Source organism: Scyliorhinus canicula, unplaced genomic scaffold (assembly GCF_902713615.1).
Source record: "Scyliorhinus canicula unplaced genomic scaffold, sScyCan1.1, whole genome shotgun sequence".
Lineage (NCBI taxonomy): Eukaryota > Metazoa > Chordata > Chondrichthyes > Carcharhiniformes > Scyliorhinidae > Scyliorhinus > Scyliorhinus canicula.
Window position 1 is genome coordinate 326,366 of NW_024055487.1, and position 13,738 is coordinate 340,103.

Consider the following 13,738-nt stretch of genomic DNA (forward strand, 5'->3'; position numbering starts at 1 on the left):
CAACTTCCGAGAAGCTTAACATCATCCAGGCCAAAGCTTGATCGTCACCCCCCGTGCAAATATTCAATCCACCCATCACCAACGAAAAATGGCTACACTGCATTAATTGCAAGATGCACTCCAGGAACGTAACAAGGCTCCTTTTGAAACACCTTCTACACACAGGACCATTATATTGTCGAAGAAAAAGCCAGCTGACAGATGGGAATCGGCACCTGGAAAACTCCCGGACCCTAAAATCGCTCACTATCCCGACTTGGAGGCGTATCGTAATTTCTTTAATTTCACTGGTTCAAATGTATAGAAACTACTCCCTAATAGTACTGTCAGCACCTCTAAACCTGGGGGTCTGGAGAGTTTCACACAGGCAGCACACCACCACGTTCTCAGGGGCAATTGTGATACGCAATAAATTACAACCTCGCCTGAGACGCCCACATCGTTTAACACAATTTAAATCTGTGTCAAACTGTATCAATGGATGCGAATTGGTGAATATAATTATTTATATTCGTGAATGGACGAGAATTGGTGTATGTGATTACAATATTTCTGAACATTTGTGGCCTGCTCCTTCTCTGCCAGAAAGTATGATCCATTCCACAGGAGACACATGATGCAAAGACATCACCACTATCTGTAAACACCTGCAGACATATCTCACTCATAGCATCACTGATAGCATCACTGGGAAGGCCATTGCTAGGTTCACACTTTGAATACTTCATCTTCTTTCAGACCGAATGTAACCAAAAGCAAGATGTGGTGTTTCTGTCGGAAGAATTACCCTGGACATGATCTGCCTCCTCTGACACATGTATACCTCGCCACCTTACTTTCATAAATCTCACTAATACATTCGATGCTGTAAACAGAGCCGGGACTACAAGATTTTGGGAAAAATTGGTTGCCCATCAAAGTTCCCCAGGCCATTCACGCCTTCCGTGACAACATGTGCTGCACTGTACAGATTGATGATTCTACTTCTGACAGATTGTAAGTGAAGAATTGAGTGAACAGGACCATGTTCGAGATTAAACTCTATTCGACATCATCTTCTCCATGCTACTGATCTTCACCGTCCCTGGTGATATAGCTGGAATGCACAGGCCCGCTACGTGAGACCACAAGCTGTACAATCTTTCAAGTTGAAGGATAAAGTCGCCGACTGGGAGAACCGATCGCGTCGGCAAAACCTGAGAATCGCGGGGCTGCCGCAGGGAATGGAGGGGAGAAACTGCACAACATCTGCAGCCTCGATGCTCGGGAAACTGATCGGCGAGGAGGACTTCGCCAAACCCCCGGGAGTAGACCGCACCCACATGTCGCTTTTTTCCATGGCTGCGAAACCACTGTGGGCGATAATCGTGAGGCTCCACAGGTACCAGGACTAGGCGCGGATCCTGAGGTGGGTGAAGAGTGCGAGAGGGGGCAAGTGGGACGGACATTCCATTCGCCTGCACCAGGACATTGCTGCTCACTTGGGCAGAATGGAACGGCGTAAAGCCACCCTGTTCGAAGGTGGGGTGCAGCTTGGTGTCCCCCATCCTGCAAGTTGTGGGTGACATTCCAGGGTAAAGAACACTACATTGACACCCCGGAGGAAGCCAGTCCAGACAAATGGACTGGACAACCAACGATAGAGGTCAATGGCCAGAACGCGGGTGGAAAGACATCGAGAGAGGCAGGGCGAACACAGGCAGAGGCGGGGAGAGAGGGGGAGGGGAGAGAGGCAGACGGAGATTAAATAGAGGAACCCAACTCTTAGGAGAGCCGTTACACTGGCGAGCAAGCTGAAGTACCGAGGTACAGGGAAGGAGGAGGCCTCGGGGCGCCGCCCGAGAGGGAGGGAGCTCTTGGTATGAAAAACAGAACTTCGGGGGAATCAACGAACAAAAGGGGGGTGGTCGAGGAGGGGGTAAAGCCAAACGGGAGGGGGACTAGGAGCGGATAACAGATGGGTAGGCCGTACAGTGGGTGAAGCAGAGCGGGTAGGGGGTTAGAGTGGGGAGGGGAGGTCGCTGGTTGCAGCTGACAACATGTGGAGATGGCGCAAATAAGGAAGTCGTGGGCGGTCATCTTGAATGGCCCGTGAGCAAGCGCAGGCCGGGACGAACAGGGCCAGGCCCACAGGGTAAGTATGGTTGACCCCACAGGAAGTGGTGGCAGGCCCAGGCCATCCACCAATCTGGATAGTAACATGGAATGTGAGGGCCCTCGAGGGGCCGGTGAAGAGGTACAGTGTCCTCGCCGATTTCTAGAGTCTGAGGGTGGACGTAGCCTTCCTGCAAGAGACACAATTAAGACTGTGGGTAAGGACGGGCTGGGTGGGACAGACGTTTCACTCATGTTTCGGCATTCGGACAAGGGTGGAGGGGGTGCATACTAATCAACAGGACAATTTCATTTATGGTGATGAGCACCGTGAGGGACCCGATGGTAGAGGGGGGTTGGGGTGAAAGGTTATGGGGAGCCTGACCATGGAAGGGACTCTGGTTGTCTTGGTAATCATATATGCCCAGAACTGGGACGATGCAGATTTCGTCAAGAAAGCAATGAGCGAATTCCCGAACCTAGACACCCAGTGACATATCGCACAGGCGGACTTTAACTGTGTACAGGACCCGACAATGCACAGATCCAACCCCAGGGCAGGAACCGTGCCAGGCATGGCACCAGAATTGAACCCATTAATGGAGCAGATGGGGGAGAGGGGCGACCCCCAGGGTTACAATCACCCGAGAGTAAAATAATCAATCTTCTCCCATGAGCACAAAGCCTACTCACGTGCGGACTTCTTTGTCGCAGGGGTAAAATGTGGGAATACTCCACGATTCTAATCTCCGACCACACGCCACGAGGCTCGAGAAGGGTCCTGATGCTAGAGATGGGCAGGGCCCAAAGCCCCCTATGGAGGCTGGACGCAGCTCCCTTGCCCGATAAGGAATTCTGTACAACGGTACCCAAGCCATCGACGGTTATGTAACCTTTAACCAGAACGGGGAGGTCTCACCTTCCACGTTCTGGTAGGCGCTGAAGGCGGTGGTCACAGGCGAAATCATAGCTCATGGGGCCCTTCGGGTCAGGAAATACATGTCAGCCAAGCAGCGGCTGATTGACCCCATGCTGGGTGTTGATCGGCAGCGGATAACCGTGGAACTGCTGGTGGACAGTGAAAAGCTGCAGATAGAATTTGATCTGCTCTCCAGAAGGAATGATGTGGAGATGCCGGCGTTGGACTGGGGTGAGCACAGTAAGAAGTCTTACAACACCAGGTTAAAGTCCAACAGGTTTGTTTCAAACACGAGCTTTCGGAGCACGGCTCCTTCTTCAGGTGAATGGAGAGGCTTGTTCCAGAAATGTTTATATAGACACAGTCAGAGATGCCCCGGAATGCGAGCACCTGCAGGCAATCAAATCATCAAAGATGCAGAGAGAGAGGTAACTCCAGGTTAAAGAGGTGTGAATTGTCCCAAGCCAGTTCAGTCGGTAGGCCTCTGCAAGTCCAGGCTTGTTGGTGGGGGCCGAATGTAATGCGACATGAATCCCAGATCCCGGTTGAGTCCGCATTCATGCGTGCGGAACTTAGCTATAAGTTTTTGCTCAGCAATTTTGCGTTGTCGCGTCTCCTGAAGGCCTCCTTGTAGAATGCTGACCCGGAGATCAGAGGCTGAATGTCCTTGACTGCTGAAGTGTTCCCCAACTGGAAGGGAACAGTCCTGCCTGTTGATAGTCGCACGATGCCCGTTTATTCGTTGTCGCAGTGTCTGCATGGTCTCGCCAATGTACCACGCTTCGGGACATCCTTTCCTGCAGCGTATGAGGTAGACTACATTGGTCGAGTCGCACGAGTATGCGCCGCATACCTGGTGGGTGGTGTTTCCACGTGTAATGGTGGTGTCCATGTCGATGATCTGGCATGTCTTGCAGAGATTACCCTGGCAGGGTTTTGTGGTGTTGTGGTTGCTGTTCTGAAGGCTGGGTAATTTGCTGCAAACAATGGTTTGTTTGAGGTTGCGCGGTTGTTTGAAGGCCAGTAGTGGGGGTGTGGGGATGACCTTGGCAAGATGTCCATCCTCGCTGATGATGTGTTGGAGGCTGCGAAGAAGATGTCGTAGTTTCTCCGCCCCAGGAAAGTACTGGACGACGAAGGGTACTCTGTCAGTGGTGTCCCGTGTTTGTCTTCTGAGGAGGTCGGTGCGGTTTTTTGCTGTGGCGCGGTGGAACTGTCGATCAATGAGTCGAGCGCCATATCCCGTTCGTACGAGGGCATCTTTCAGCATCTGTAGGTGTCTGTTGCGCTCCTTCTTGTCTGAGCAGATCCTGTGTATACGGAGGGCTTGTCCATAGGGGATGGCTTCTTTAATGTGTTTCGGGTGAAAGCTGGAGAAGTGGAGCATCGTGAGATTATCTGTGGGCTTGCGGTAAAGCGAGGTGCTGAGGTGACCGTCCTTGATGGAGACGAGTGTGTCCAAGAATGGAACTGAATTTGGAGAATAGTCCATGGTGAGTTTGATGGTGGGATGGAACTTATTGATGTCATCGTGTAGTCGTTTCAGTGATGTCTCGCCGTGGGTCCAAAGGAAAAAAATGTCATCGATGTATCTGGTGTATAGCATCGGTTGAAAGTCCTGTGTGGTGAGGAAGTCCTGTTCAAACTTGTGCATGAAGATGTTGGCATATTGAGGTGCAAATTTGGTCCCCATGGCTGTTCCGTGCGTCTGGATGAAGAATTTGTTGTCGAAGGTGAAGACGTTGTGGTCTAGAATGAAACGGATGAGTTGCAGAATTGCGTCTGGAGATTGGCAGTTGTCGGTGTTGAGGACTGAGGCTGTTGCAGCAATGCCGTCGTCATGGGGGATGCTGGTGTAGAGTGCCGAGACATCCATCGTGACGAGGAATGTTCCTGGTTCAACTGGTCCATGGGTGCTGAGTTTCTGTAGGAAGTCCGTCGTGTCGCGACAGAAGCTGGGTGTACCTTGTACGATGGGTTTCAAGATGCCCTCGATGTGGCCACAGAGGTTCTCACACAGGGTCCCATTGCCTGAAACGATAGGACGGCCTGGTGTGTTGGCCTTGTGTATTTTCGGGAGGCAGTAGAGATCTCCAATGCGGGGATTACGTGGGATGAGAGCACGTAGGGTGTTCTGAAGGTCTGGATCTAAGGTCTTGATCAGTCTGCTGAGTTGGCGGATGTGTTCCTTGGTTGGATCTGCGGGTAACTGCCTGTAGTGTTCCTGGTTGTCGAGTTGTCGGTATACTTCTTTGCAGTAGTCTGTTCTGTTCAGTATGACGGTGGCCCCTCCTTTGTCTGCTGGTTTGATGACGATGTTGCGGTTGGTCTTGAGAGTGCGGATGGCGTTGCGTTGTGCTTGGGTGACGTTTGAGGCTGCCTTGTGATTGCGAGTGATGAATCTGGCATTGACACGACTTCTGACGGCTTGAGAATACATGTCGAGTCTAGGGCAGCGGCCTTCCGGAGGGGTCCAATTTGACTCTTTCCTTTTCGGTTGCTGCACTGCAGATCTCGCGGTCTGCTGTTCCGGTTCATTGGTCGTGTCCCTGGGTTCGCTGTCGGCCTCTTGGGGTCTGTGGAAGAATTCCCGGAGCCTCATTCGCCTGATGAATTCCTCCGTATCTGCCGCGAGACTGATGGGGTCCATTTTGGTGGTGGTGCAGAAATTGAGCCCTCTGCTGAGGACTTCGATTTCGTCTGGTTGAAGGGTGTAGTCTGACAAGTTGACAATGGATTTCCCTGTATTGTTTTCGACTGTTGTACCGGGAGAAGCTTGATTGCTGCTGGTGGTGATGCCAAGTTTCTCAAGCTTCCTGTTCTTGGTGTGCATGTAGGTGGCATAGTATTGCTGTCTCATCTGTTTGGCGGTGTTCCGCAGCTGGTCTGCTGTGTCCTGAGCGCAAGTTGAGAATATGGCCTCTCTCTTGGTTTCCAGGTTGCGTCGACTGCTGTAGAGTTGGTGTACGAGGTGTTTGAGGAGTGTGACAGAGGTGCGGTGGCAGAGTCTTTCAGCGTAGTCTGTGTTGTAAGTCGACTTGAGTGGGTTTTTGATCTGTAGTCCTTTCGGGATCTTGTCTGCTTTTTTGCATCTTTGTAGAAACTGAATGTCAGTGTCTATATGCGCGATCTTCCTGGAGATCCTCTCCACTTTGAGCCGGCAGTTTGCGGTGTCAATGGTAGCCATGATGTGGAGATGCCGGCGTTGGACTGGGGTGAGCACAGTAAGAAGTCTTACAACACCAGGTTAAAGTCCAACAGGTTTGTTTCAAACACGAGCTTTCGGAGCACGGCTCCTTCTTCAGGTGAATGGAGAGGCTTGTTCCAGAAATGTTTATATAGACACAGTCAGAGATGCCCCGGAATGCGAGCACCTGCAGGCAATCAAATCATCAAAGATGCAGAGAGAGAGGTAACTCCAGGTTAAAGAGGTGTGAATTGTCCCAAGCCAGTTCAGTCGGTAGGCCTCTGCAAGTCCAGGCTTGTTGGTGGGGGCCGAATGTAATGCGACATGAATCCCAGATCCCGGTTGAGTCCGCATTCATGCGTGCGGAACTTAGCTATAAGTTTTTGCTCAGCAATTTTGCGTTGTCGCGTCTCCTGAAGGCCTCCTTGTAGAATGCTGACCCGGAGATCAGATGCTGAATGTCCTTGACTGCTGAAGTGTTCCCCAACTGGAAGGGAACAGTCCTGCCTGTTGATAGTCGCACGATGCCCGTTTATTCGTTGTCGCAGTGTCTGCATGGTCTCGCCAATGTACCACGCTTCGGGACATCCTTTCCTACAGCGTATGAGGTAGACTACATTGGTCGAGTCGCACGAGTATGCGCCGCGTACCTGGTGGGTGGTGTTTCCACGTGTAATGGTGGTGTCCATGTCGATGATCTGGCATGTCTTGCAGAGATTACCCTGGCAGGGTTTTGTGGTGTTGTGGTTGCTGTTCTGAAGGCTGGGTAATTTGCTGCAAACAATGGTTTGTTTGAGGTTGCGCGGTTGTTTGAAGGCCAGTAGTGGGGGTGTGGGGATGACCTTGGCAAGATGTCCATCCTCGCTGATGATGTGTTGGAGGCTGCGAAGAAGATGTCGTAGTTTCTCCGCCCCAGGAAAGTACTGGACGACGAAGGGTACTCTGTCAGTGGTGTCCCGTGTTTGTCTTCTGAGGAGGTCGGTGCGGTTTTTTGCTGTGGCGCGGTGGAACTGTCGATCAATGAGTCGAGCGCCATATCCCGTTCGTACGAGGGCATCTTTCAGCATCTGTAGGTGTCTGTTGCGCTCCTTCTTGTCTGAGCAGATCCTGTGTATACGGAGGGCTTGTCCATAGGGGATGGCTTCTTTAATGTGTTTCGGGTGAAAGCTGGAGAAGTGGAGCATCGTGAGATTATCTGTGGGCTTGCGGTAAAGCGAGGTGCTGAGGTGACCGTCCTTGATGGAGACGAGTGTGTCCAAGAATGGAACTGAATTTGGAGAATAGTCCATGGTGAGTTTGATGGTGGGATGGAACTTATTGATGTCATCGTGTAGTCGTTTCAGTGATGTCTCGCCGTGGGTCCAAAGGAAAAAAATGTCATCGATGTATCTGGTGTATAGCATCGGTTGAAAGTCCTGTGTGGTGAGGAAGTCCTGTTCAAACTTGTGCATGAAGATGTTGGCATATTGAGGTGCAAATTTGGTCCCCATGGCTGTTCCGTGCGTCTGGATGAAGAATTTGTTGTCGAAGGTGAAGACGTTGTGGTCTAGAATGAAACGGATGAGTTGCAGAATTGCGTCTGGAGATTGGCAGTTGTCGGTGTTGAGGACTGAGGCTGTTGCAGCAATGCCGTCGTCATGGGGGATGCTGGTGTAGAGTGCCGAGACATCCATCGTGACGAGGAATGTTCCTGGTTCAACTGGTCCATGGGTGCTGAGTTTCTGTAGGAAGTCCGTCGTGTCGCGACAGAAGCTGGGTGTACCTTGTACGATGGGTTTCAAGATGCCCTCGATGTGGCCACAGAGGTTCTCACACAGGGTCCCATTGCCTGAAACGATAGGACGGCCTGGTGTGTTGGCCTTGTGTATTTTCGGGAGGCAGTAGAGATCTCCAATGCGGGGATTACGTGGGATGAGAGCACGTAGGGTGTTCTGAAGGTCTGGATCTAAGGTCTTGATCAGTCTGCTGAGTTGGCGGATGTGTTCCTTGGTTGGATCTGCGGGTAACTGCCTGTAGTGTTCCTGGTTGTCGAGTTGTCGGTATACTTCTTTGCAGTAGTCTGTTCTGTTCAGTATGACGGTGGCCCCTCCTTTGTCTGCTGGTTTGATGACGATGTTGCGGTTGGTCTTGAGAGTGCGGATGGCGTTGCGTTGTGCTTGGGTGACGTTTGAGGCTGCCTTGTGATTGCGAGTGATGAATCTGGCATTGACACGACTTCTGACGGCTTGAGCATACATGTCGAGTCTAGGGCAGCGGCCTTCCGGAGGGGTCCAATTTGACTCTTTCCTTTTCGGTTGCTGCACTGCAGATCTCGCGGTCTGCTGTTCCGGTTCATTGGTCGTGTCCCTGGGTTCGCTGTCGGCCTCTTGGGGTCTGTGGAAGAATTCCCGGAGCCTCATTCGCCTGATGAATTCCTCCGTATCTGCCGCGAGACTGATGGGGTCCATTTTGGTGGTGGTGCAGAAATTGAGCCCTCTGCTGAGGACTTCGATTTCGTCTGGTTGAAGGGTGTAGTCTGACAAGTTGACAATGGATTTCCCTGTATTGTTTTCGACTGTTGTACCGGGAGAAGCTTGATTGCTGCTGGTGGTGATGCCAAGTTTCTCAAGCTTCCTGTTCTTGGTGTGCATGTAGGTGGCATAGTATTGCTGTCTCATCTGTTTGGCGGTGTTCCGCAGCTGGTCTGCTGTGTCCTGAGCGCAAGTTGAGAATATGGCCTCTCTCTTGGTTTCCAGGTTGCGTCGACTGCTGTAGAGTTGGTGTACGAGGTGTTTGAGGAGTGTGACAGAGGTGCGGTGGCAGAGTCTTTCAGCGTAGTCTGTGTTGTAAGTCGACTTGAGTGGGTTTTTGATCTGTAGTCCTTTCGGGATCTTGTCTGCTTTTTTGCATCTTTGTAGAAACTGAATGTCAGTGTCTATATGCGCGATCTTCCTGGAGATCCTCTCCACTTTGAGCCGGCAGTTTGCGGTGTCAATGGTAGCCATGATGTGGAGATGCCGGCGTTGGACTGGGGTGAGCACAGTAAGAAGTCTTACAACACCAGGTTAAAGTCCAACAGGTTTGTTTCAAACACGAGCTTTCGGAGCACGGCTCCTTCTTCAGGTGAATGGAGAGGCTTGTTCCAGAAATGTTTATATAGACACAGTCAGAGATGCCCCGGAATGCGAGCACCTGCAGGCAATCAAATCATCAAAGATGCAGAGAGAGAGGTAACTCCAGGTTAAAGAGGTGTGAATTGTCCCAAGCCAGTTCAGTCGGTAGGCCTCTGCAAGTCCAGGCTTGTTGGTGGGGGCCGAATGTAATGCGACATGAATCCCAGATCCCGGTTGAGTCCGCATTCATGCGTGCGGAACTTAGCTATAAGTTTTTGCTCAGCAATTTTGCGTTGTCACGTCTCCTGAAGGCCTCCTTGTAGAATGCTGACCCGGAGATCAGAGGCTGAATGTCCTTGACTGCTGAAGTGTTCCCCAACTGGAAGGGAACAGTCCTGCCTGTTGATAGTCGCACGATGCCCGTTTATTCGTTGTCGCAGTGTCTGCATGGTCTCGCCAATGTACCACGCTTCGGGACATCCTTTCCTGCAGCGTATGAGGTAGACTACATTGGTCGAGTCGCACGAGTATGCGCCGCGTACCTGGTGGGTGGTGTTTCCACGTGTAATGGTGGTGTCCATGTCGATGATCTGGCATGTCTTGCAGAGATTACCCTGGCAGGGTTTTGTGGTGTTGTGGTTGCTGTTCTGAAGGCTGGGTAATTTGCTGCAAACAATGGTTTGTTTGAGGTTGCGCGGTTGTTTGAAGGCCAGTAGTGGGGGTGTGGGGATGACCTTGGCAAGATGTCCATCCTCGCTGATGATGTGTTGGAGGCTGCGAAGAAGATGTCGTAGTTTCTCCGCCCCAGGAAAGTACTGGACGACGAAGGGTACTCTGTCAGTGGTGTCCCGTGTTTGTCTTCTGAGGAGGTCGGTGCGGTTTTTTTGCTGTGGCGCGGTGGAACTGTCGATCAATGAGTCGAGCGCCATATCCCGTTCGTACGAGGGCATCTTTCAGCATCTGTAGGTGTCTGTTGCGCTCCTTCTTGTCTGAGCAGATCCTGTGTATACGGAGGGCTTGTCCATAGGGGATGGCTTCTTTAATGTGTTTCGGGTGAAAGCTGGAGAAGTGGAGCATCGTGAGATTATCTGTGGGCTTGCGGTAAAGCGAGGTGCTGAGGTGACCGTCCTTGATGGAGACGAGTGTGTCCAAGAATGGAACTGAATTTGGAGAATAGTCCATGGTGAGTTTGATGGTGGGATGGAACTTATTGATGTCATCGTGTAGTCGTTTCAGTGATGTCTCGCCGTGGGTCCAAAGGAAAAAAATGTCATCGATGTATCTGGTGTATAGCATCGGTTGAAAGTCCTGTGTGGTGAGGAAGTCCTGTTCAAACTTGTGCATGAAGATGTTGGCATATTGAGGTGCAAATTTGGTCCCCATGGCTGTTCCGTGCGTCTGGATGAAGAATTTGTTGTCGAAGGTTCAAAGTGGAGAGGATCTCCAGGAAGATCGCGCATATAGACACTGACATTCAGTTTCTACAAAGATGCACGACCCCAGTCCATCACTCGCAATCACAAGGCAGCCTCAAACGTCACCCAAGCACAACGCAACGCCATCCGCACTCTCAAGACCAACCGCAACATCGTCATCAAACCAGCAGACAAAGGAGGGGCCACCGTCATACTGAACAGAACAGACTACTGCAAAGAAGTATACCGACAACTCGACAACCAGGAACACTACAGGCAGTTACCCGCAGATCCAACCAAGGAACACATCCGCCAACTCAGCAGACTGATCAAGACCTTAGATCCAGACCTTCAGAACACCCTACGTGCTCTCATCCCACGTAATCCCCGCATTGGAGATCTCTACTGCCTCCCGAAAATACACAAGGCCAACACACCAGGCCGTCCTATCGTTTCAGGCAATGGGACCCTGTGTGAGAACCTCTCTGGCCACATCGAGGGCATCTTTTTTTTTTTTATAAATGTTTTTATTCAGTTTTCGTATTTTATATTGAACAAATTACAAATTGTTAGGAGAGAGAAAAAAAAACAAACAAAAACAAACACGCAAAAATTAACACACATATTTACAGGTAAGCATCTTCGTAGTAGTAACTGCGCCCCCCCCCCCTCCCCCCCTCAACATGTTTATTTAGCTTGGTTTTGGGCCTTAGCTAGCCATCGAACCCCCGTAACGAACCTGTAGCCCCCCACCCCTCCCGCTACCTTCCCCCGACTATTCTTCCTCTTGTACATTGGCCACAAATAGGTCCCGGAACAGTCGCATGAATGGCTCCCACGTTCTGTGGAAGCCGTCGTCCGACCCTCGGATGGCAAATTTGATTTTCTCCATTTGGAGAGATTCCGAGAGGTCGGACAGCCAGTCCGCAGCTCTGGGCGGTGCTGCTGACCGCCAGCCAAACAGGATTCTACGGCGGGCGATCAGGGAGGCAAAGGCAAGGGCATCCGCCCTCCTCCCCAGGAATAGATCTGGCTGTTCTGAAACCCCGAAGACCGCCACTATCGGGCATGGCTCCACCCTCACTCCCACCACTTTGGACATTACCTCGAAGAAGGCTGTCCAGTACTCCACGAGTCTGGGGCAGGACCAGAACATGTGGGCGTGGTTGGCCGGGCCTCTTTGGCACCGTTCACATCTGTCTTCCACCTCCGGGAAGAACCTACTCATACGGGTTCTTGTTAAGTGGGCTCTATGTACCACTTTTAGTTGCGTCAGGCTGAGCCTTGCGCACGTGGAGGTGGAGTTGACCCTATGCAGTGCTTCGCTCCAGAGTCCCCACCCGATCTCCATCCCCAGGTCGTCCTCCCATTTCCTTCTTGTTGCGTCCAGTACGGTGTCGTCCCTATCTACCAGTCGGTCATACATGTCACTACAGTTCCCTTTCTCTAGGATACTTGCGTCCAGTAGGTCTTCCAGTAGTGTCTGTCGTGGCGGTTGTGGGTACGTCCTTGTCTCCTTTCGTAGGAAGTTTTTGAGCTGCAGGTACCGTAGCTCGTTCCCCCCAGCTAGCTGAAATTTCTCTGTCAGTTCGTCCAGTGTTGCGATCCTGTCGTCCGTGTATAGGTCCCTGACTGTCAGTGTCCCCCCGTCCTGCCTCCACCTTTTGAAGGTGGCGTCGGTCAGTGCTGGTTTGAACCTATGGTTGTTGCAGATGGGAGCCCTGTTCGACATTTTGGTCAGGCCAAGTTGCTGCCGCAGTTGGTTCCAGGATTGGAGGGTGGCTGTCACCACTGGGCTGCTGGAGTGTTTTTTGGGTGGGGATGGGAGTGCTGCCGTGGCGAGGGCCCGGAGGGAGGTTCCCATGCAGGAGGCCTCCTCCGCACGCACCCACTCAGCTTCTGGCTCCTGGATCCATCCCCTTACTCGCTCGGCTGTTGCTGCCCAGTGGTAGAATTGTAGATTCGGGAGGGCTAACCCTCCCCTGGTTTTTGTTTTTTGTAAGACCTTCTTTGGGATCCTAGCATTTTTACCCCCCCATACGAACGCCATGATGAGTTTGTCCAGCGCTTTGAAAAAGGCCTTGGGGATGTAGATCGGAATGGATCTAAACAGGAAGAGGAACCTGGGCAGTACGTTCATTTTGATCGTCTGAACTCTCCCCGCGAGGGAGAGCGGGAGTGTGTTCCATCTTTGCAGGTCCTTTTTAACTTCCTCCGTCAGGCTGGTGAGGTTCCATTTGTGGATCCCTTTCCAGTCATGGGCTATTTGGATCCCCAGGTAGCGGAATTTATGTCGGGCTTGTTTGAACGGCAGCCCCTTTAGTGCTGCCCCCCCCCCCCCCCTTGCGGGTGTAATGGGAAGATCTCACTTTTGCTCATGTTGAGTTTGTAGCCCGAGAAGGCTCCAAACTCTTTCAGGAGCGCGATGATTCCGTCCATGCTGCTTTGTGGGTCCGAGATATAGAGGAGCAGATCATCCGCATAGAGTGAGACTCTGTGCTCTCTACCTCCCCTTCGGATCCCCCTCCAATTTTTTGCTGCCCTGAGCGCGATTGCTAGCGGTTCGATTGCTAGTGCGAACAGCAGCGGGGACAGTGGGCATCCTTGTCTGGTGCCCCTGTGCAGCTGGAAGTATTGGGAGTTGGTATTGTTGGTCTGTACACTCGCCATGGGAGCGTTGTACAGGAGCTTTACCCAAGCGGTGAACCCTGTTCCAAGCCCGAACCGCTCCAGTACCTCTATGAGGTATTTCCATTCGACTCTGTCGAAGGCCTTTTCTGCGTCCAGGGAGACGATCACCTCTTGTGTTCTCTCCCCGGAGGGGGTCATTATCACGTTCAGCAGGCGCCTGATGTTCGCGGTCAGCTGTCTACCTTTGACAAAGCCCGTCTGGTCCTCTGTGACCACCTCAGGTACACAGTCTTCTAGCCTTTTGGCTAGGATTTTGGCCAGTATTTTGGCGTCTGCGTTCAGCAGAGATATGGGTCTGTATGACCCACATTCCGTTGGGTCTTTGTCTTTCTTAGGTATC